At 34.6% G+C, this 24,203-nt stretch overlaps 1 protein-coding gene across 3 annotated transcripts in view; it reads right to left on the bottom strand.

The window, feature by feature from the left end:
* The window catches only part of LHFPL6 (LHFPL tetraspan subfamily member 6), a 297,453-nt gene that overhangs the window by 24,574 nt on the left and 248,676 nt on the right, over window positions 1–24,203 (bottom strand). The window lies entirely within an intron of this gene.

The following is a 24,203-nucleotide window of genomic DNA, read 5'->3' as shown; positions in this document are numbered from 1 at the left end:
ATGTATGTATGCATGCGTGTGTGTGTGTGTGTGTGTGTGTGTGTATGTGTGTGCGTACACAACCATCTCTAGGGCAGGTGGGGGAAGGAAAGAAAAAAGGAAAACACTTACATGATAAGTTTATATTTAAAAGGAATAGTAAATTGCATATAATAGGTTCATATGAAATCATCTTTTATTATGCAATATTATGGAAATGTTTGTTTCATTCCATTAATTAAAAATAAAAATGTACAATTTTTTTTAAAAAGAAGAAAAATATGTTGGACATTTTAGAAAGATTTCCACAAAAAATGGTTAAAGTTTTTTTTCAGTTATCTGTATAATCCACTCAAGTGGAATAGTTCATTCCCCAAGGGGGCAAGCTAAATGAGGTGTTACTGTACATTCAGCAGCTCTGGTGTCAGGACTCTGGCAGACAGGTACTAAACATTAGATTGGCCCCTCGACGCTTTGACTCCCTGTTTGGTTTCATTCCAAATACATTTTCGGGATCATTACCCAGTATCAACAGAATTGGCATGAGGAAATGGCTGCTTGTTATGTAGTTATCTTAAAGACATACCTTCTAATGCGTTCCTATGTGAAGAAAACTACAATTGGGTCACAAACCAATATGCTGAATCACTGAAAGGACTTCTGAATTCTCTAACAGCATACTGGAGGATATTTTTCCAAAAATATTCCCCTGTGATTGGAATACTCCAGATATACATCAAAGATGTACAAATGATCCTTTTAAGTTCACATAGGTAAATGCACCAGCAACATCAGTGAACATTTTTCCTCAGAGTAACTAATTTAAACTCAAAGGAATTTTTCATGGCTAAAATATGGCCCTACTAGAGGATGAGGAAGAAGATGAAAAGAGGAGAAGAAGCAAGTTAAAAATGAGGAGGAGATGGGGAAAAAAAGGAAATAAACTCACATTTATACAGGACTTTCTCAATTGTAAGCCTATGACATGTGTATTACAATTGTTGTGCTCAATTTAAAGAGAGAAAACTGAAGACTAAGTGACTTGCTTTTTGATCATATGTGTGTATGTGTGTTAGAAGAGAATTTGAGTACAATTATTTTAATTTTTGAGACATTTCCCTCTCCAAAGCAGCCCAATAAATAGATTTTGGGAAAGTAGAATGACCAAAAAAGCTTGTTCCATTTGTGAGTGAGTGAGTGTGTGTGTGTATGTTTGTGTGTGTATATCTGTGTATCTGTGTCTATATCTGAGCACATGGTGAGTAGCCAGCCTTTGGAAAACAGTTGTTGCAGTGACCAGAGCTCTTGTTTTCAACTCTGTCTAATCACAGAAGGTTTGGAAAATACTTTAAATACATTAGCATATGTAGCTAATGCAAATATCATTTTTTTGACTGAACAACAAAACTTCATTACAATGATCCTTATATATTTCAATTCATTCTCCAGGGAACCTATGATTTTCCTGATCTAGGTACTCTCTAAGCTAGAGTAGTTTTTATTTTTTAAAAAAACTCCTTTAACTATTATTTTAATGTATATACATTATACACTGTATAAACAATGTATATATTGTGCATATATATATAAACATGTATAAACAATTTTTAACATTCATTTTAAGATAAAGTTTTGAGTTCCAAAATTTCTTCCTTCTTCCCTCACCTCCCTAAGATAAAAATCAATTTGATATGTTATTTATAAGTCATGTTGAATAAGAAGAAACAGAACAAAAAATTATTTAAAATAGAATGAAAATTAGTATGCTTCAATCTGTACTCAGACTCCAGTTCTTTCTCTGGATGTGCATAGCATTTTCCATTATGAGTCTTTTGCAATTATCCTGGATCACTGTATCACTAAGAAGAGTTAAGTTAATTATAGCTGATCATTACAATGTCGCTGGCACTGTGCACCATGTTCTTCTGGTTCTTCTCACTTCACTTTCCATCAATTCATGTCTTTCCTGGTTTTTCTGAAATCCTTCTGCTCATCATTTCTTATAACACAATGGAATTCCATTGCGTCTGTATACTACAACTTTTGTTCAGCAATTCCTCAATTGGTAATATCCTCTTAATTTCCAATTCTTTACCACCACAAAAGGAGCTGCTATAAATATTTTAGTTCTTGTAGGTCCTTTTCCCTTTTCAATAATTTCTTTGGAATATAGAAGTATTTAATGCAAATATTATTATTGCTATTTTTCCAATAAGGAAATAATGTTAAGTACTTATATACTGCTTTAAGTTATATTTAGGAATATAATTAATTTTGCCTACTAGGTTTTGGAGGACAGGAAGTAGAGCTTGTTATTCTTTGTATTTCTCCACAGACCTAAGACACTGATATAGATGGCACTATAGTTGGCATATAGATGGCATTAAAATGTTTGTCAAATGAAGGAATATTGAAGAGGCAAGTCCTCCATTTCTAATAGGCATCTCACTCAACCATACACAATTAAAGCTTCTAGTTAAATAAGGCTTGGTGCAGACTTTTTGCATTGTTCCTATTAAATCTATAAACAAAAAACTTAAAAATAACACAAAATCTGAAAAGGTAGTTAATATACTGAATAACAAAATAAGAATCCAAAAAGATTTTAACAGACTAGAATATTGTCCAACTAAAATAAGATGAAATAAAATGGAAATAAAAGTGAAATCTTGGATTCAAACAATCAATTTCATAAGACTAGGAGGGAAGAAGGGTTGTTTGGAAAAAATCTACAAGTTTAGAGACAACTATATGTTAGAGTAATCTTTTTTGCTGGTCATGGAGTCAGGAAGACATGAGTTCAAATTGAGCCTCAGACATTTACTAGCAAAGTGACCCTGAGCAAGTCATTTAATCTTGTTTGCCTCATTTTTCTCATCTGGAAAATGAACTGGAGAAGGAAATGGCAAACCATTCTAGTATCTTTGCTAAGAAATCCCCAAATAAGGTCACAAAGTGTTGGACAAGATTTAAAAACATCCTTTGTTGCTGCAGGAGAGTATTTTCTTTATATTGGCAAAAAAAAATAACATTGAGTGAATGTCCATCACTCAAAGAATGGCTGAACAAGTTATTTATATGAATGTCATGGATTACTATTGTTCTAAAAGAAGTCTTGAGTGACTGGACTCTAGAAAAGCCTGGTATGTCTCACATGAACTGATGCTGAGTGAAACAAGCAGGACCAGAAGAACATTGTTCACATTAACAGCATTAATACATTAACAAGATGATCAACTGTGATGGATGCCGTTCTCAGCAATTCAGTGATCAAGGACAGTCCTTAGAGACATGTTATGGAAAATGCCATCTACATATTCAAGAAAAAAAGCCTATGGATTCTGAATTCAAAGCAAAGCATGCTATGTTCAGTTTTTAAAAACTTTTATGTCTGTCTATCTGTCTCTGTCTCTCTGTCTCTCTGTCTCTCTCTCTCTCTCAATTTTCCCCCCTTAATTCTAATTCTTCTTTTACAATGACTAAAGTGGAAATATGTTAAACACAATTGTACTTGTACAATCTTGGGAAGGGAGGGTGTTAGAAAAATGTGGAGCTCAAAGACTCGTAAAAGGATGAATATTGGAAATTCTCTTTGCAAGTGATTGGAAAAAAATATAATAGAAGTTTTGTTGAGAGTACAGTGTCAAGAATAAAGGTTATTGTAGCTTCACTGTATGCGGGTCTGACTACAACTATTTAGTTCTGTAAAGCAAACATTACCCAGAAACACTTCAAGGGCCTGAAATTCTTAATAAAAATGTTCATTCTCTGGACAAATGTAATGACTTTCACTTAACCTTTAGTTTCTGCCATGTTACCAAAATCTTCAGCTGCCAGAATCTGGAAGCATCTTACATATATTTCAGCATAGTTAAATTAAAAATTGATACTTTTTCTATCTTTGTTTTTAACATCTGAATGGAAGAGCTCAATAAACAGCAAGGAGCACTTAATCAATTTGATTTGCTGAATATCCTTAAATGCTTCACAGTGCAGTCTAAATATGTCTAGAGGGCAAAGCAATCAAGTAGAGGCTGTTTGGGGGGAAAGCAGAACACAGTTCAAACAAGTAACCTTTGAAAAGGATTATCTCTACAACTGACAACCTTTTTTTAGTAATCCCCAGGAGTCTGGTGCATAGTACTCAAAGTCCAGTTCTCAATAGTTTCGTATTCTCTTTTTCTACACGGAACAATAACAATAACTACTTCTCCACACCCTCCTTTGCTGCTGCCTTCATATGATGAGTGAAAGATTTTTAATTCATAGGTGAGAGTTGCTCTTCTCTGATAAACCACCTATTACAGAATATTAGAAAAGGAAGAATTCTGGGCAATTTTAAGATTTTTTGTTCATCTATTTGAATCTTTAAAGTGACTCAAGCACTCACTCGTTTTCTTTTATCCATTATAGCTTGTTAGCGATATTGCTGTGGTTGAGGCCATAAAAATATTTATATAGCAGATCAGTCTGTGATAAATTGGGCAGTTTTTTTTTCAGGGATCACAGATGACTAGTTATAACCTTATATCTCTCTAGTATATCCATAGTGATATATTCAGGTCGGTGATATTATTTTCTCTGTGATTATTAAGAATAGAATACTTTTCATCTAAAACTGAGTTTGAGATTTACATAGGAAAGATTTTTTAAATTAAAAGTTTTAAGATCAAATATTGTACCATCAACAGTATCCAATAGTACAGGCATATTTAATTAATTTTATTCAGAATCAGTATAGTATAGATTTGGAATCATGACCACAAGCTTGCAATATTTGACTTTAAACCTGAAAGTACTATATACAAATGCATTATCCTTATTATTCTCATTCTCATTATTAAACATATTACTTTTTTTTAGGTTTTTGCAAGGCAATGAGGTAAAGTGACTTGCCCAAGTCCACACAGCTAGGTAATTATTAAGTGTCTGAGATCAGATTTGAACTCACGTACCCCTGACTCCAGGGCCAGTGCTCTATCCACTGTGCCACCTAGCCACCCCATATCATTACTTTTTAATGCAGAAAATCTTTCTTTTCTATTAGAGTCTGCTTTTCTGATTTTGCCTGAAATGATAAGATGATCAGTTTTCCATTGGACTTGTGTCTATCCAGTGACCAGAGTTCTTGTTTTCAATTTGGTCTTATTGACTTATAAGCTGCTCAGTATTTTTTACTACGTTCCCTCTAACTGTTATCTCTAACAGTTGTCCCTAACTGTTAAACATCAGGACATTCTACCCCAAATTAGATCACTGTTAGATGCTGGCCCAAGGCTAGAGCTGTCATTCATTCATCCTTTGACCTTGGGCAAGTCCAAATGCTTCACATCAAGGATCATCTCCAGTCATCCTGATTCATATCTGGCCACTGCTCCTAGATGGGATTGGAGGAGACAGTGAGGCTGGTGACCAAGCACAGCATCCCCCTCACAAATCCAATTCATGTGCTTGTCCATGGCATCACCTCCCTGATGTCATGGACTTCTTTAAGAAGGAAGGACAACCACCACCACCACTTTTCCCTGCATCATATGATTTCTATTTCTGTTATTTATCAGCATCATTTGTTTGTTTTGATGTGTGCCAATATGACAAAGAATGTCATAAATAATTTCACAAATAATGTAAGTCCCCTGGGAGGAGGAATTGTTTTATTTTTCTTTGTATTCCCAGTGCCTAGTACTTTATCCAGCATAGAGCAGGTACTGAATATATAACTGTTACTTGCTTTATTAGAGTCTTTCCAATTAAGAGACAGTGGATTAAAATGGCACAGTGGATAGAACACTGGCCCTGAAGTCAGGAGAATCTGAGCTCAAATGTGGCCTGAGACAGATTTACTAGCTGTGTGACCTTACTCAAGTCATCTAATCCTGACTATCTCACATTCTGGCTCATCTTTAGTTATCCTGATTATAATTGACCACTGGACTCAGATGGCATTAGAGGATAAAGTTAGGCTGGTGCTTTAGCACAGCCCCCCCCCCCCCACTGAAATCCAATTCCCCTGCAAGTCATGGCATAACCTCCCTGATGTCATAGTTTTCTTCAAAAACAAAGGACAAACATCATTGCTGTACATACATTATTCCATTTTATTTTCCAGACAACTCTATAAGACAGGTTAATTAAATGTACTGTTTCCCATTGTACAGATAAAGAAGTTGTGACTTGAGGAGTTAAAGAGAATTGTCTTTAGTCACATAGCTAGGAATGGGGAGAGCAGGCATTCAAAGTCAATTTAAAAATTTTTAAATCTAATGTTCTGCATTGCACCAGATTTTTCTTTGCCCAGCCTAGTTTGTAATTTGTTTTTTTTTTTTGTTTCAGCATCTTTTCCCACATTGAGGCTAGGTTTTGGAGAGCACAATCTAATGCCAGTGACTGCCTCTGGCATTCTACTTTCATTCACAGTGTGCGAATTTCTAGGGATGCAAAAAGAGGTAGTATCTGTCCTCAGTGAGCTTTAATGGAGGAAACAATATGCAAACAAATATCTACAAAGCAAGCTATATACAAGATAAATATGAAGTAATTAAGAGATAGGAATGAGAATTAAGATAAGACTTCCAGGAAAAAAATGAGATTTTTAGTTGGGACTTAAAGGAAGCCAGGGAGGTCAGTAGACAGAGTGGAGAATGGAGAACATTCTAGGCATGGGGAACAGTCATAAACAATTCCTGCAGCTGAGAGATTGAGTATCTTGTTCATGGAACAAGCAGGAGATCAGTGTCACTGGATCAAGGAATATATAGTGGGGAGGAAGATTTAAGAAGACTGGAAAGATTATTAGGAGAGGGCTAAGTTGTGAATTTCTTATAGAGAATTTTGTATTTGATCCTGGAGGAAAAGGGAGAAACAGAAGTTTCAAAAACAAAATGGTCTATTTGCCATTCCTTATACTCCTTGTGCTCATCATGCTCTCCTTTGTCTCCATTGCTTAGAATACCAGTCTTTTCAAACTCCATTTTAAATGTTAACTTTCCCAGAAGAAGACTTTCTAATCTTCTGGGGAAATATTAGTGCTCCTGAGGCCTGAAATGATTTTGTGTTTTATTTTGCATATATTTTATATTGGTTTAGAGGCTAGAGAGTCTGCCTTGGAATAGGGAAGACTTGACTTCAACTCCTATTTATGAAACATAAAACTATTGTGACTGGCAAATGACTTAACTTCTATCTGCCCAAATTTCCTCCAATATAAAATGGAGATAATAATAGTGCTGACACTCCAGGATTATTGTATCAAGTAGGCGCTTGATAATTACTCATTTCTTTTCTGTTCAATAAGGCACAGATCCATTCATGACCCCATAGTCAAGGAAGCAAAGTGACCGATGAAAAGAAAGGCAGACCAACATGGCTTGATGGCTTCCTTCATACACCTAGTTTCTACTCCCGGGTTCCTTCTCATTAGTAATCAATCAATAAACATTTATTAAGCACTTATTATATGCCAGATACTTTGCCAAGCAGTGCGGTTGTAAATTCTGCATAAGGAGAACTATCTATGCTGCCTTCTCTTATGACCCACAGCTTCATCCAAGGGCAGTGATACTAGCTGCTGGCTAGCTAGGAAGATTAAGTGGTTAAAATGTTGGAGGAAGGAAACTAGAAAAAAAAAAGTTACGGGTCATATATACCAGAGAGCAAGGCAAATGAAGCATGAGCAGTTCACTCAACTGCAATGTAAAATAACCCGCTATTAACCAAGTACAATTTAACAATAGAATGGGTGGTTGTTTAAAGCCATAAGCTTTTTTTGGTCTTAGAAGTAATACAATAGAGGTTAGATAATAAATTATCGGGGATATATGGAAGAGAGTATTTCAGATGGGGCAAGGTATTGAATAATTAGGTTCCTTTGAAATCTAAAACTATTTTTGCAAGAAGTTTAATGGAGTTGAGGGCAGCTAGTTGGCACAGTAGATAGAACATCAGCCCTGGAGTCAGTAGGATATGAGTTCAAAAAACCTAACCTGAGACACTTAATAATTGCCTTGCTGGGTGACCTTGGGCAAATCACTTAATCCCATTGCCTTACATAAATAAAATTTTAAAAAATAAATAAAAAATAAGAAGCTTGTGGAGTGCTTCTTGAGAAATCTAAGCACAGAAGGCATGACTGCATTTTAATCAAATTAAATAGCAAAAATGAAAGCAATAATTACTCAAATTTGTCTATAGATTTGGTGAGACAAATCAATTGAAACTATTTTTGATCATAATTATATAATGAGAAAAATGATGTCTGGTGGAAGAAAGTGCAGAGGGCTATAAATAACTGTGAGACACATTAAATGAAACTGATTATCTACTGGAGATAAGTCCCCATACTTTGGGACAATTCCCATGTATAATTTGTGAGCAATAAAAAGACATCTGCAAATTATCACTATTTATTTAAAATAGAAAGGTGTCATAGACAGAAGCTGGACTTGGAATGAGGAAGACCTGATTCCAAATCTGCCTCCTATGCACACTCACTGCATGACCTTGAGTAAGCCTTATAACCTTTCTTAGCCTCAGTATCCTCCTCTTTAAAATGGGAATGAATGTAACTACTTCTCAGAGTTGTTCTGAGGATCAAATGAAATAACACAAAGATCTTTGTGAACCTTAGAATGCTATGTACATGGTAGCTATTTTTTTTAAAAAAATAAAGAAAAATAGGATTTATCTCTTTCTTGTAACACTTAATCATTGTAGACTTATAAGTAAGTCACTTAGCCTTTCTTATTCTCAGAAAAATTCTGAAGTGAAATTTACTGATAAAGCAATTCTCCAAACCAGGGAAATCACAGATCGCTGAAAAGTGACGACTTTATTTTAAATACTCTGTATAAATTTCTCTGATAAAGGTCTCGTAAGCCAAGAGCCATTATCCCAAGAATAAAAGGTCAATTACCACCAAAAAGAAATTTTCAGGGGAAGAAATTCAATCTAATAATAATCACATGAAAATGAAAAGTTCCAAATTCCTAAAAGAAATTCAAATGAGAACAACTCTGATGTTCTTCCTCATATACATCAGACAGTCAATAATGACAAAAAAAAAGGAAAATGATAAATGTTGGAGGAACTACAGGAAAACAGAAACAATGATATGCTGTTGATGGATTATGAAATGTCAAACCATTATGAAAACAATTTAGGAACTATATCTAAATTATTTAACAGTGTATATTGCATGATCCAATGATACTCCTAAAGGATCTCTATTCCAAAGAGATCAATAAAAGAGAAAAAAAAAGTCTATATTTATAAAATAGATGTTTTATGTTTTAGCAAACCAGAAACTAAGGAAGCTATCTACCATTTGGGAGATAATGCAATAAATTACGGCATATGGATTTATTGCAATATTATTTCACCATAAGAAATGATATAGATATAAGGAATGTTTTCAGGGAAACGTTAGAAGACATTAAAACTTTAAGTAGATTTTTAATGAATAAAAGGGAGATCAGAAAAGAATCACAGACTTAGGGCAGCTTAGAAATGATTACACTGAGTGCTTTTAAAAGAAAATTAAGCTACAAATAATTGAAATCTAGTTTCATATAAATATTTTCATGTAAATTTAACCATTTCATTTCATGTTTGTTAAGGTAAGAATAAAAGTAAATATTTTTTAAAAAATGAAATTGTTTTGCATACTTAAAAAGAAATGATTGATATACCAAATGTTTTTCCTGGCACCCTTTCCTCTGATAGATAGGATTTATACTAGGTATGCAGGGATCATTCAACATTAAGAAAACAATCAGCATAATTGAATATCAATTGCAAAATTAACAGAAATAATATGATTATTTCAATGGATGCTGGAAAAGTCTTTGATAAAATATAGCACCCATTCCTATTAAAAATGCTAGAGAACATAGGGATAGAGTTTTCCTGAAAATAAGCAGGATCTATCTATAACAATTAGCAAATGTTATATCCAATAGGGATAAACTAGAAGCATTACTAATAAGATCAGGGGTGAAACAAGGATGCCCATTATCACCACTATTATTCAATATTGTATTAGAAATTTAGCAATTAGAAAAGAAAAAGAAATGGAAGGAATTAGAATATGCAATGAGGAGACAAAACTCTCTCACTCTTTCCAGATAATATTATGGGATGCTAGAGAATCCTAGAAAATCAATTAAAAACCTATTTGAAACAATTAATAATTTAGCAAAATAGGATATAAAATAAACATGCATAAATCATCGGTGTTTCTATATAAGATCAACAAAACCCAACAGCAAGAGAAAGAGAAATTCAATTTAAAGTAATTGTAGACAACATAAAATACTTGGGAATATACCTCCCAAGAAAAACCCAGAAACTATATGAAAGAAACTATAAAATAATTTTCACACAAATAAAGTCATACTTAAACAATTAGAAAAACATCAATTGCTCATGGTTTGATCCAGCTAATATAATAAAAATTCTATCTAAATTCAATGAGTTATTTAGTACCATACTAATTGAACTTCCAAAAAAAACTATTTTACAGAATTAAAATAAATAGAAATAAAGTTTATCTGAAGCAACAAAAGTTAAGAGTACTGAGGGAATTAATGAAAATGCAAGGAAGTAGGCCTAGCTGTTTCAAATCTAAAACTATATCATAAAAAAGACAGTCATCAAAACTCTCTGGTTCTGGCTAAGTATTTAAGATGTGGAGTAGTGGCATAGATTAGGGAAAGAAACAGTAGTAAATGACTATAGTAATCTACTGCTTGATAAACCCAAAGTCTAACTTCTGAGGTCAGAACTCATCATTTGACAAAAACTACTGAGAAAACTGGAGAATAGTAGGGCAAAAGTTAGGCACAGATAGACCGACATCTCACACCCTATATCAAAATAAAGTCAAAATGGATACAAATTTTATACATAAAGGACAATTCTATAGACAAATTAAGAGAACACAAAATACTCAATTTGTTAGATCTATGGAGAAGGGAGAAGTTTATGACCCAAAAGGAGATCAAAAACATTATAAATTGAAAAATTGATGATTTTGACAACACTAAATTAAAAAGATTTTGCAGAAACAAAACCAATGCAACCAAGATTAGAAGGAATCCAGGAAGTTGGGAAACAATTTCACAGCTAGTATTTTTGATAGATTCATTTCTAAAATATAGAGAACTAGGTCAAATTTATGAGAATAAAAGTCATTCACTAGTTGATAAATGGTCAAAGGATTTGAACAGGCAATTTTCAGATGAAGAAATTAAAGTTATGTGAAAAAACATTCCAAATCATTATTAATAAGAAAAATGCAAATTAAAACAACTCTGACTTAACACTTCACACCTCACACATCAAATTGGCTAAGATAACCAAAAAAGGAAAATGATCAATGTTGGAGGGAATATGAGAAAACTGGGGCACTAATGCATTGTGATGAAGTTGTGAACGGTTTCAACCTTTCTGGAGAGCAATTTGGAATTATGCCCAAAGGGCAATAAAAATGTGCATATCTTTGGATCTCACAAAACCACAATTAGATCTATATTCCAAAGAGATCATAAAAAATAGGGGAAAGACCCACATATACAAAAATATTTATAGTAGCTCTTTTTAGAGCGGCAAAAAATTGGAGATTGAGAAATTAGGGAATGGCTAAATATGTTATTATAAATGAATGTTATGGAACACTATTGTTCTGTAGGAAATCATGAGTGATTGGACTTTAGAAAAATCCTTGCATGAACTGATATTGAATGAAGTGATTAGAACCAGAACACTGTACACATTAACAGCAACATTGTTAGATGGATCGATTATGATGGATGCAGCTCCTCTCAACAATTCAGTGATCAAAGAAAATCCTGAGGAACCTCAGAAAAATTACATTCACATTCAGAAAGAAACAAAGCAAAAACAAAACAAAATCCATTGGTCTTGGGTCTGAATGCAAAGGAAAGCATACTATGTTCATTTTTTAAAATTTTTATCTTTTCTTCCTTTGTCAAGGTATTTTTCCTCCTTCGTTTTAATTCCTCTTTCATAACATGACTAATATGGAAAAATGTTAGACACGATTATACATGTACAACTTTTAACAGAGTGATCACACTGCCATGTGGAAGGGGGGGGTAAGAAGAGGTAGAAAAAGGGAAAACTCATAAATTTGCAAATAATGTGGAAACCACCTTTGCATGTAATTAGAAAAGAATAAAATTTTAAAAAGAAATAAACATAATGATTTTAAACAAAATTAAACTATACATAATTGAAATTCAGTTTCATGTATCTTATTTTCAATGTATGTGAAGTTAAGAATGAAAAATAAAGGGGTGGCTAGGTCGTGTAGTGGATAAAGCACCGGCCTTGGAGTCAGGAGTACCTGGGTTCAAATCCAGTCTCAGACACTTAATAATTACCTAGCTGTGTGGCCTTGGGCAAGCCACTTAACCCCATTTGCCTTGCAAAAACCTAAAATAATGAAAAATTTAAAAAAAATGTTAAAGGGAACTGCTTTACATACTTAAAAAGAAATGATTGGCTCACCAAATGTTTTTCCTGGCTCTTCTCCCTCTGATACCAGCAACAAGTCCAACAAAACCAATAAAGCCAATGTAATTTTTAGTGTTGATGTAGCAAAATGAGTCATGACTAGCCCTAGGCAAATGCCCATTAGCAAAGTTGATTGAGGGGACATTCAAAATATACTAATATTTAAATTATAAATAAATTTGTCAGCACTGAGTGGTCTGAGTTTTAACTTTAGATTGTGACCACCTACATCTCCTCCTCATAAGCTGTCTATAAAACTGAATTAATGTTAATTCTTAAATATAACCCAATGTGCTGCTCAGTTCTACTGGGTAGACAAAGCAATGTATTCCGGGGGTGCCTGAACAGATGAGATCTTTGTTGTCAAGAATGTGTGAACTTAGCTATTTAGTGCTTAACCTCTCCAAGCCACAAATTTTCCATCTCTAAATTGTGGGTCATTCTCCTGTCAAGTTCTTCACAGGAACAATGAGAGAATAAAATGGTGTAATATATGCCATTTAGTTTTAAATTTTTTTATTTAAATTTTATTATTACTTTAATTTTTGCAAAAAGCAGCTCAAAGCTGTGGTGCTAAATAAATCTGTTAGATATTTATGAAATTAGGATGGCATGCTTATCCAATAGCCTTAGTAAATCTTGTTGTAAAGCCTATTAAAAGCAGTTACATCACTATATCCCTACCTTAAATAAGGCAGCTTTTAAAATCTGAATCTTTGAACTCACACATAGGAGACCCCAGAAAATTTGGATACTTTGGGCCATCAACTAGCAAAGTTCCCTAGTTAAGGAACATCCGTAGAATAAGCTATACTTTTGTTGTCTTGTAGATGAACTATGGGATTTTTTTTTGACTGGTAAAAGGAGTTATTCTTTGCTTCTTTTCCTTCTTGTCTCTCTTAATCATAATGAATGGGTGTTGCTTCAGTCAAATTAAGACCTGATAAGAAAGCTTAAAAAGGGCAAGGTCTGCCAAGCTGCATCCAGGGACATCTCCAATTATCCTAATCCAAATTGTGCCAATGTACCTAGATGGTTCCAGAGGAAGAAGAGAGGTTGGTGACTCTTCAATTGCAATTGCAAGTCATGGCATCATATCCCTGATGTCCTGTCTGTCTGTGAGAACAAAGGACAAACAGCAAGGACAAGCTAAATGATGGGGCTGTAACTGCCCATCCTAGGTATCTGCGATGATACATAGGAAAATCATTTTTATTCAAGACTACAGTTTAATCTGGCTCTAAGTATAGAAATTAGTTGCTAACACACTGTTGGAAGAGTTGTGAAATACTACAATCATTCTGGAGAACAATTTGGAACTACACCCAAAAGGTTCTAAAATTGTGCATGCCCTTTGACCCAGCAATGCTACTCCTAGGTCTAAATCACAAAGAGAGCAAAGAAATGGAAAAAGAACTTAATTCTACAAAACTATTTATAGCATTTCTTTTTAGGATGCAAAGAATTAGAAATCAAGGGGATGTCCATCAATTGGAGGAAGGCTTAATAAGTTGTAATATATGATTGTAACTGAATACTTTTGGACTATAAGAAATGATGAGGAGAATGGCTTTAGAAAAGCTGGGAAAGACATATGAATTCATGAAAAGTGATGTGAGCACACCATACATAGCAAAATTGTTAAAGATAGCCAACTATGCAAGACTTAGCTACTCAAATCACAACATGGATCCAAGACAATTCCAAAGGACCCATGATGAAAAAAAATGCTATCATCAGAGAGAACTGATGAAAAATACATAATTTTTAAAAACTTTATTTTTTTATCATTTTGTTAGTTTTCTTTTGTAAAATGAAATCTAGAAATATGCTTGTATGGCCATATATGTATACATGTATGGCAAATATGGCAAATAATATTATTTGCCTTCCCAAAAGAGCAGGGAGTGATTAAAGGAGAGGAGACAATTTTAAATTAAAATCTTTTAAAATAGTGTTAGAAATTTTTACAAGTATTGTGAGAAAATTTAATATAATTATTTTTTTTAAATCTGGCACTAAGGATAGCAAGGAATAGTGTTATCAGCATTTATTAAGCTTATACTATACTAAACACTGAAGATACAAAGAAAAGCAAAATAATGTCCCTACTCTCAAAGAGTTCACAGTCTAAAAAGGAAGAAAACATGCACAAAACTATGTACAAACATGGACTATTGGGAGGTGCAGCCAAGATGATGGCTTTAAGTTAAGAAGCTCCTGGAGCTTTTCCCAGAAACAATTTTAAAATGAAGCCAGTTTTAGAGACATTCAGAGACAAATGCAAATCTTCCAATGAATCCAATGTATAAAACCATTTAGAAATCTCTGACTGCCACAACTGAGTGGCACCTGAAGCAGCTATGGCTAACATTCTTCCACTTGCCATTACTTTCTTTCTCTGCTTCCCTGCAACATAATTTTTCCTTTTGCTTCTATTCCATTTTCTCCTTTTCATTTCTTTTATTCCTATTTCTAGTGAAGGTCATTGAATGCCATATTATGACTTAACAGAAGCAGTCCTCTATAAAGTGAATTTTTTTTATTCAGATTCAGAACTGTGAACTATTTAGTATAGGGAACTTTAATGTGGAATCTTCTGATAGCAGAGATTGTTAACTATTTAATAATTTATAGTCTTAAGGAGTTGCCTAGGGTACCACTATGGGGTTAAGTAACTTATCTAGAATTATAAAATGGCATATGCAAAAATAGGATTTAAATGAAATTTTTCTGACCAGTTTTCTATCTGCTCTTCTCTCTGTTTTTCTTGATACTAAAAAGTTTGTTGTAATAGTCAACAGACTCCAGACAATTGGCACAGTGTTTTCTCTATAGAATGTGGCCCTCATGGGTAACACAGTGGATTAGACTTAGGAAAACCAGAGTCTACCTAAGACACATCTAAGCTGTAGAACTCAAGGCAAGGCACTTCATCTTTGCTTGCCTCAGTTTCATCTATGTAAAATGAGAATCATAATTGTACCTACCTCACAAGGTTGTTGTAAGGATCAAAACAATAACACATATAAAACAATTATTATGGTACCTGACTCATAGTAGGTGTTTAATAAATGTTTATCCTTCCTTTGCCCAAATGAAAGAGCTAAGGTTCCTTTTCTATGTTGATTTTTTTGTTGGTTGGCAAATTTTCAAAACTGGTGCAAATTAACACCCTTGCTTTAGGGGCAAAGGGGAACTAGAGAGTGGTGAAATAAAAGCTTCTTCCTTTTGTATATGGTCGGGAGAGAAATATGATAACCATGAAGTGACTCGGGAAAGGGGAAGGAGTAGTGTGTGATTCCTCTAAGAACTGGAGGACAACCACAAGCAGAGGTAGAAGGATTCCCTAGTAGTAGAATCTCACCAATAAACTACTGAAAAGATGATAGCGTGTGTCATCTTTAGTGCTTATGTTTAATTTGACATTTCCTAGTCTAAATGATTCTCTAAACTAGCACTACATCTTTTGATTTTTTTCTGGAAGGAATCTGTCAGTTTACAGAAACAAGAAAAAGTATAGAACTAGAAAGGACCTCAGGGATTTTTTCATCTAACTACATTTTACAAGTTGGGAAATTGAGGTTGAAGCGTGGTTACAATCCTGATTAATGGTAAACTGGGAATAGAATCAAGGCAATCTGACTAACAGATGCATTTTCTTCCTACTATAACAGGATGATCAAGAATATTAACATGAGTGTTTAGAGCCAAAAAATTAAAAGAAGAAATCTAAAGGGAATATGTAGCTAAATAGGATTAGCATGAGGATATTGCTGTGTTCTAAATCCCTTTAGAATTTCCCTTTTTTAGCTTCAAATGTACATTAATTAGAAGATGGGATATACTCAGGGGACATACATAGCCAGAGGAAGTACACAGATATTGTTCAAAGTCTATAAAAATGAAATTCTTGAAACTCAAAGGGAACTATTTAGGGAATTTGGGTTCATTAACACAATAAAACATGAAGGTAGGTAGTTTTTTTTTTAACTGTCCAAACTATGGGCAAAAATCAAACAATGAACATGAGCAACAACAGAAAATGAGATCTTAAAAAATAACAAGTTAGGAATTGTCCAAAATGGATTGTACTGACTCACAGGATAGTGAATTCCTATTTTTCCTTCCTTTTTAAAAATTTTAAATTTATTTTCATCCATTTGTACATGCATATTTCCAAGTTACAAGATTTCCCTCCACCCTCCCTCCCACCCCTCTCCCCTCAGCAGGGAACAGTCAGATGAGCATTTTACATACATATTTTTTCAACATATTTACAAATTGGTAATTTTTGGCATGAAGAATTAGGATTAAGGGAAAGAGCTACATAAGAGATAATTTTTATAAAGTGTTCATCAGATTCAGTAGAGATGTTTTTTTTTTCCTGTGTATTTTGTTTGTATTGTTCTTCTCCCTCTGGTTGGGGATATTATAGTCCATAACCAGTCAGATATAGTTTTCCTCCAACTCTGGACTGTCAAGAAGAGCTGCTTCAATCAAGGTTGTTCATCTCATAATGTTGTTGATCTGTACATTATTTTTTGGTTCTACTCCCTTCGCTTAGTATCATATCCCATATATCATTCCATGCTTCTCTAGAGTCTGACCATTTATGGTTTCTTATAGAACAATAATATTCCATAGTATTCATGTACCATACCTTGTTTAGCCATTCCCTAATTGATGGGCATCCTCTCAATTTCCAATTCTTTGCTACTACAAAAAAGAGCTGCTATGAATATTTTAGAGCATATAAGACTTTTCCTACATGTTTTTTACAATTTCTTCTGGATATAGACTAGCATTGGAAGTGCTAGGTCAAAGGGTATGAATAGTTTTATTGCTCTTTGGGCATAGTTCCATATTTCTTTCCAGAAAGGTTGGATCCATTCACAACGACCATGGAGGTCTTCCATTGGAGGTTGAGTGCTAAGGGTGTTACAAAATGACATTTTGCTCTGCTAAAAGTTGGAACAGATGATGCCTAGGGTCCCTGCCAATGGTAAGACTCTATAATTGTGATTTTTTTTCATTTAAGCAAGGAAAATGGATTTTTCAGAGTTTTAATTCTGCAGCCTAAAATATTAAACCATAAATTAAAATTCAGTGTCAACATGCTAAAAAAGTGAAAGTGAAAATTGCAATAGCAAGATTTGGGTTCCATTATAATCTGCTAATTAATATGACTACACTTGATAACAGCAGACCATCAAGAAAAGAATTCTGGACATGTTAAGGCATATAAAACAAAGCCAAGAAAACAGCAAACTTCAGAAAAGGATTCATCTCTGCCCAAAAACATATTCCCTGCACATAGCTGAAAGAGAGAGTCAGCTTGCTTTGAAGCAGGTCTGTGACCCCATGCACAGGATGATCCAGATTCACAAAAGCCTTGAGCTCAAGGAGACAGAAAGAATTGCAGGAAATTTGTACTTCCATGGGCAGCTAGGTTGCACAGTAGATAGAGCACTGGCCCTGGAGTCAGGAGTACCTGAGTTCAACTCCAACCTCAAACACTAAATAATTACCTAGCTGTGTGGCCTTGGGCAAGTCACTTAACCACATTTGCCTTGCAAAAAAAAAAACCTAAAAAAAACCCCAGGAAATTTGTACTTCCTACACAGGCACCTTTTAGGCTGGCAGATCCCCTGCTCTGTGGATAGTGGCAGAATCATTTTCTTTTTTTTTTTTTTGCAAGACAGTGGGGTCAAGTGGCTTGCCCAAGACCACACAACTCAGGTCCTCCTGCCTCCAGGGCCAGTGCACTATCCACTGTGCCACCTAATTGCCCCTCAGAATCATTTTCAAGGAAGCCAAGGAGGGGCTGTAAACAAAGAACATAGCCCATGAATAATTCTGACCAAGTCACTTTATTTCTCTGTTTCAGTTTCCTTGGATTTGTTTTTAAAGGGATAATGTAGCAAGAGGCAGTGTGATATAGTGAACAGATAATCAGTTTTGGAATCAGAATGAGCTGATTTCAAATCCCACCTGGGAAACCTACTATTTGTGTGACAGTGGTCAAGTCATATAACTTCTCAATGTTTCCAGCAACTCTGCAAGACAATTTTAAGCTGCAGATCAAGTACAGATTTGCATAGGTGAAGGAAATGTCGTCAATGGAAGTTCCCTTGTAGAATGGAATTCACTGATCCATGATCAGGAACAGCCTAGGTCCCTGGGGGATGCCAGCTTGGGGCAGCAGAAGCAGTATCTAGATTTCCAACCCCTGGAAATGTTTCCCTCAGTGCAGCCCCTGCCTGGGAAACAATGGAAGTAGGCTTGTAGAGCTGCCCAGCAGGGAGCTGCCCAGAGTACTCAGCCCCTGGAAGGTAAGGGAGTGGGGGTGGGGTGAGACTGTGGAGTCTCTCCTCTTTCCCTAGGTCAGGACTCTGTTGCTTTGTCCTTATTCAGACCCTGGTCACAGCCTGGGGACCCCTATTGCCAGAGTAGATCAGGTACCCTCCTCACAGCTCCAGGGCAGAGGGGAATGCTTGTGGTCATCCACAGACCAGAGTACAAGCCAAGAGTCAGACCCTCACATAATACATTGACGGAACTGAGGTCCTTGTGGGAATGGGTCAATAACACTCAAAAGTTTGGGAAGTACCTCAAAACCAGGGCACAGGCTGGGGAAATGAGTAAACAAACCAAAAAAAGTGGGAACCTAATCATAGATAATTACTCTGGCCCCATGGGGGATCAGAAAACACACTCAGAAGATGACAAAGTGCAACTTTCTATATCCAAAGTCTCCAAGAAATATAAGAGTTGGGCTCAGGCTATGGCAGAGCTCAAAAAAGATTTTGAAAATCAAGTAAGGGAGGTAGAGGAAAAAATGGGAGAAATGAGAGTGACAAAGGAAAAATGTGAAAACCAAGTCAGCATTTTTGTCAAGGAGATACAAAAAGATGCTGAAGAAAGCAACATGTTAAAAACCAGTTAGGGTCAAATTGAAAAAGTAGTCCAAAAAGTTACTGAGGAGAAGAATACTTTATAAAGCAAAATTGGCCAGATGGAAAAGGATATAAGAAAGCTCCCTGAGGAAAGCAACTCCTTCAAATGTAGAATGAAGCTAAGGGAAGTAAGAAATCAAGAAACAATAAAACAATACTACATGAATGAAAAACTAGAAGAAAACATGAAATATCTCATTGGAAAAACAACTGACCTGATCTGAAAGAGACAATTTAAAAATTATTGGACTACCTGAAAGTCATGATTTAGATTGACTACACTTTTAAAGAATTTCTACAAGAAAATTGCCCTGATATCCTAAAAGCTGAGGGCAAAATAGAAATTGAGGGAATCCACCAATCTCTTCTTGAAAGAGATCCAAAAAAACTATAATAACACCCAGGAATATTGTATACAAATTCAAGAATTCCCAAGTCAAACAAAAAATATTATAAGAAGCCAGAAAGAAATAATTCAAATATCATGAAACTACAGTCAGGATTACTGTAAAGATTTAGCAGCGTCTACATTAAGGGATCATAGGGCTTGGAATATGATATTTGGGAAGGTAAAAGAGCTTGGATTACAACCAAGAACCAACTACCCAGAAAAACAGAACATCCTCTTCCAAGGGAAAAGATGAACATTCCATGAAATTGGGAAATTTCAAAATTTCCTGTTGAAATGAACATATTTGAACAGAAAGTTTGATCTCCAAGCATAGGACTCAGGTGAAGCATAGAGAGGGTGGATTGGAGGGACAAATTATGAGGGATTTGATGATGTTGAACTTCCTGTATGGGAAAATGATGCTGATAACTTATATTAATCTCAATTAACAGAGCAGTTAGGAAGAGAATATTACAGTAGAGAGCTGAATATGAATATTTAATATAAAGATTGGGTCAATGGGTGAAAAAGGAATGTACTGGAAGAAAGCAAAAGGAGAGATAGAATGGGCTAAGACAGTTCACATAAAAGAGTCAAGAAAAAGTTTTTGCAATAGAGTGGAGAGGGGAAAGTGAGAGGAATGAATAAGCCTACATTATCATCATAAATGGCTCAGAGAAGAAACAACATACCCACTTAATAGGGTATATAAATCTCTTACCCTAGAGGAAAAAGGAGAGGAAGGGGATGGGAGAAAGGCAACAGGGAGAGGGGAAAGGGGTTGTTAGGTGATAGAGGAGAGGGAAGATCATGGGAGAAGGTAGTGAGATGCAACCAATATTTTTTTTTTGTTTTTAACCAAGATGGGAGGATTAGATGACCTGCCTAGATGGCTGGATGATTGTTGGGTGACTGGAGGTGTATTTGGGCTTGGGTCCTTCTGGCTCCAGGGCTGTTGTTCTGTCCTTCGCACTACTCAGCTGACCCACTGCACATTTTTGAGGAGGGACAAAGTGAAAGGAGAGAGAAAATAGAATAAATGTGAATGGGGAGGAATGGATGGAGGGAACTGCAATCAGTAATAGCAACTCTGGGAAAATATGGAAGTAACCTCTCTGATGGACTTATGATAAATAATGCAATCCACTCCAGAAACAGAGCTAATGGTATCTGAACACAGAGTGAGGTACAATGTTTTTTATCTATCTTTCACTTTATTTTTTGTGAGGTTTTTCTATTTTTGTGGTGGGGGGGAGAGGGTAGTATACTCACTCTTACAAGACTATTTTAATAATATGTAAAAAACTTTTAAAATGTAAAAATAAATAAAAAGTTCTATTAATCTGTTCCACAGAATATATATAATATATATGTGTACATGTGTGTATAATATTTATTCACATGTACATATAACACATATTTCTGTGATAATTTCAAGTATGCTTCAAGAATGGCTAAACCAATTCATAGCTCCCATGAATTTCTATTCTACTTTGGTAACTATAATTAATCACAGTTTGATTGGTCTTTAGTATTTCTTTCATTTACATTAATCTAATCATTTTATATATTGTCCTTCTTTCAGTACTAGTTCATTAGAGATACATATAATACATATGCAAGTATTCTTTATATGATACATATTTATATCTATGGGATACATATATACACACATCATATATATATATATATATATATATATATATGTGTGTGTGTGTGTGTGTGTGTGTGTATGTTTATGAGTATAGACATGTATCCTTTACAGGAAAAGTTTTACAGAGGAAACATAAGATAACAGATATTTTTTCTTACAGATGTAGTTGCTTTTAGATATAGCCAAAAAACATTAAAAATTCCTTCCTGGTCTAAAAGCTCAAGATACACAAGGAATGTCAGAAACCCACAATCAGAGGAGGCAATAATGCTTGGCACATATCTAACTGTTATGATTGAAATACATTTTAAGTTCTCATTTTACTTTACAAAGAGCACTCTCTGGAATATCAAAGTTTTAAATGGCACCCTTTTAATTATCTAGCTCCATCTCTGAAGAGGCCTTTCTAGTCTTTTCTAGACTTTCTTACTGCATAAATAATGTTAATGCCAACATTTTTGTTTTTCTTCATGCTGTGTCCTATACCTACTATATCCTTCTGCTTCCTTTAGTCAAATGATTTCTAGTACTTTCTTCTTAAGACTCATTTTCCCCTAAGTAACTTCTCTTGACTAATAGCAACTCACAATGAAGATGCCTTGTATTTCTAAGGACATATGTGGAATTTATACCATACAATCTTATTCTATTATTGCTTCTTATATCTATAACCCATCTCTTACAGTAGACCATTAAGTTGCTTAGGAAGTAGATAGAATACTATACCTGCACCAAGTGCATAACAAAGCTTACTCAACAATGAATTTTGTTGATATGGTGAAACTTTGTTGATATGTGTCATTTTCACTGGCTTCTTTTTCTTCATTCACCTCTCAAAAGCAATGGATGAGGTCTTATTCTATGAGGACTATTCAAAGAAAGGCAAACTAAAACAACTGAGTTTTCACCTCACACCCACTCAGCAAAGAAGACAAAAAACAGATAGTGTTACTTTTAGAGGAACTTTGGGAAGATAGGAAATTTGTTGTTGTTAGAATTTTGGATTCATCTGTTCTGGAAAAGTGTTTGAAATTATGTAAGAAAAGTCATAAAACTTCATGCTTTTTGCTAAGTAACCTCTCACCCCAAATTGGGCATTTGCAAGATAAAAACAAATGTCTCATAGAACCTGAAACATGCACAGCAGTACACTTATGGTAGAAAAAAGTTGGAAAGGGTTCTTTGAATGGGAAATGGTTAGTGTCCATGAGAAATGGTTGAAAAAACTGAAAAATATAAAGAATTTGGAAGAAAACATAAGACTTTAATGAGCTGTTACTGAGGGAAGAGCAATACATAAAATGACCATATTTATGTAAATGTTAAAAATGCAGAAAGATAGGAAAACTGTGATTAATTATAATTATTAAAGACTAGTCAATGGAATTCACAACCTGGAAAGAAACTGGGAACCATACCCTAAGGGTTACTAAACTATGAACACCCTTTGATCCAATTATAGCACCACTAAGCCTAAATCTCAAAGAGAATGGGGGGGGGGGACGAGGAAGGAAGAACCAATATGGCATCTTTTTGTTGTTGTTTTTCAACTGTAGCAAACTAAAAACTTGAAGGGTTATCCACCCACTGAGGAATGGATAAACAAGCTATAATATAAGACTATTATTATGCTGGAATAAATGATGAAATATTTCAGAGAAAACTGGAAAGACTTCCATGATCTGATGAGAATGAAGTCAGCAAAGCTAGAATGCTTTACACAATGACAACAATATAAAGAAAAACAATCTTTGAAAATTTTAGAAGTCTGATGAATTCAATGATAAACTATGAGTCCAGAAGATTCATTTACTTCCTTCCAGACAGAGGAGAAGCTTAAAATGAAGAATGAGATATATTTTTGCACAGGGCCAATATGGAAACTTGTTTACTGGATTATATACCACTGCTATAAGTATTTTTTTAATTTAAAAAATTGTCTTGGAAATATTCATAGCAGCCCTGTTTGTGGTGGCAAAGAATGGAAATAAAGTCAATGTCCATCAATTGGGCAATGGCTTAATAAACTGTGGTATATGTATGTGATGGAACACTATTGTTCTATTAGAAACCAGGAGGGATGGGAATTCAGGGAAGCCTGGAAGGATTTGCATGAACTGATGCTGAGTGAGATGAGCAGAACCAGAAAAACATTGTACACCCTAATGCCAACATATGGGGTGATGATCAGCGTTAATGGACTTGCTCGTTCCATCAGTGCAACAATCAGACACCATTTGGGATATCTGCAATGGAGAATATCACCATATCCAGAGAAAGAATTGTGAAGTTTGAACAAAGACCAAAGACTATTACCTTTAATTTAAAAAAAAAGTTATCTTATTATGGAATTTTGTTATCTCTTATATACTTTTTTTCCTTAAGGATATGATTTCTCTCTCATCATATTCAACTTAGATCAATTTATACCATGGAAACAATGTTAAAGACTAATAGACTACGTTTTGTGGGGAGTGGGGAAGGAAGTTAGATTGGGGGGGGGATGAATAAATAAATAAATAAATAAAAATTGTTTTGGAGCAGAAAAAATCATCAGTGCTTATAAAATGAATTACCTTTTTTAAAATTTATTTGTCTATTTTCATTCATATGCACATGTATATTTTTAAGTTACAAAATTTCCTTCTACCTTCCCTTCCCACCCCCTTCCCCTCAGCTGCAAAAA

This window comes from Macrotis lagotis, chromosome 1 (genome assembly GCF_037893015.1).
Source record: "Macrotis lagotis isolate mMagLag1 chromosome 1, bilby.v1.9.chrom.fasta, whole genome shotgun sequence".
Taxonomy (NCBI): Eukaryota; Metazoa; Chordata; class Mammalia; order Peramelemorphia; family Peramelidae; genus Macrotis; species Macrotis lagotis.
The sequence above is the reverse complement of the archived record's forward strand: the minus strand, read 5'-3'. Positions and strand labels throughout refer to the sequence as shown.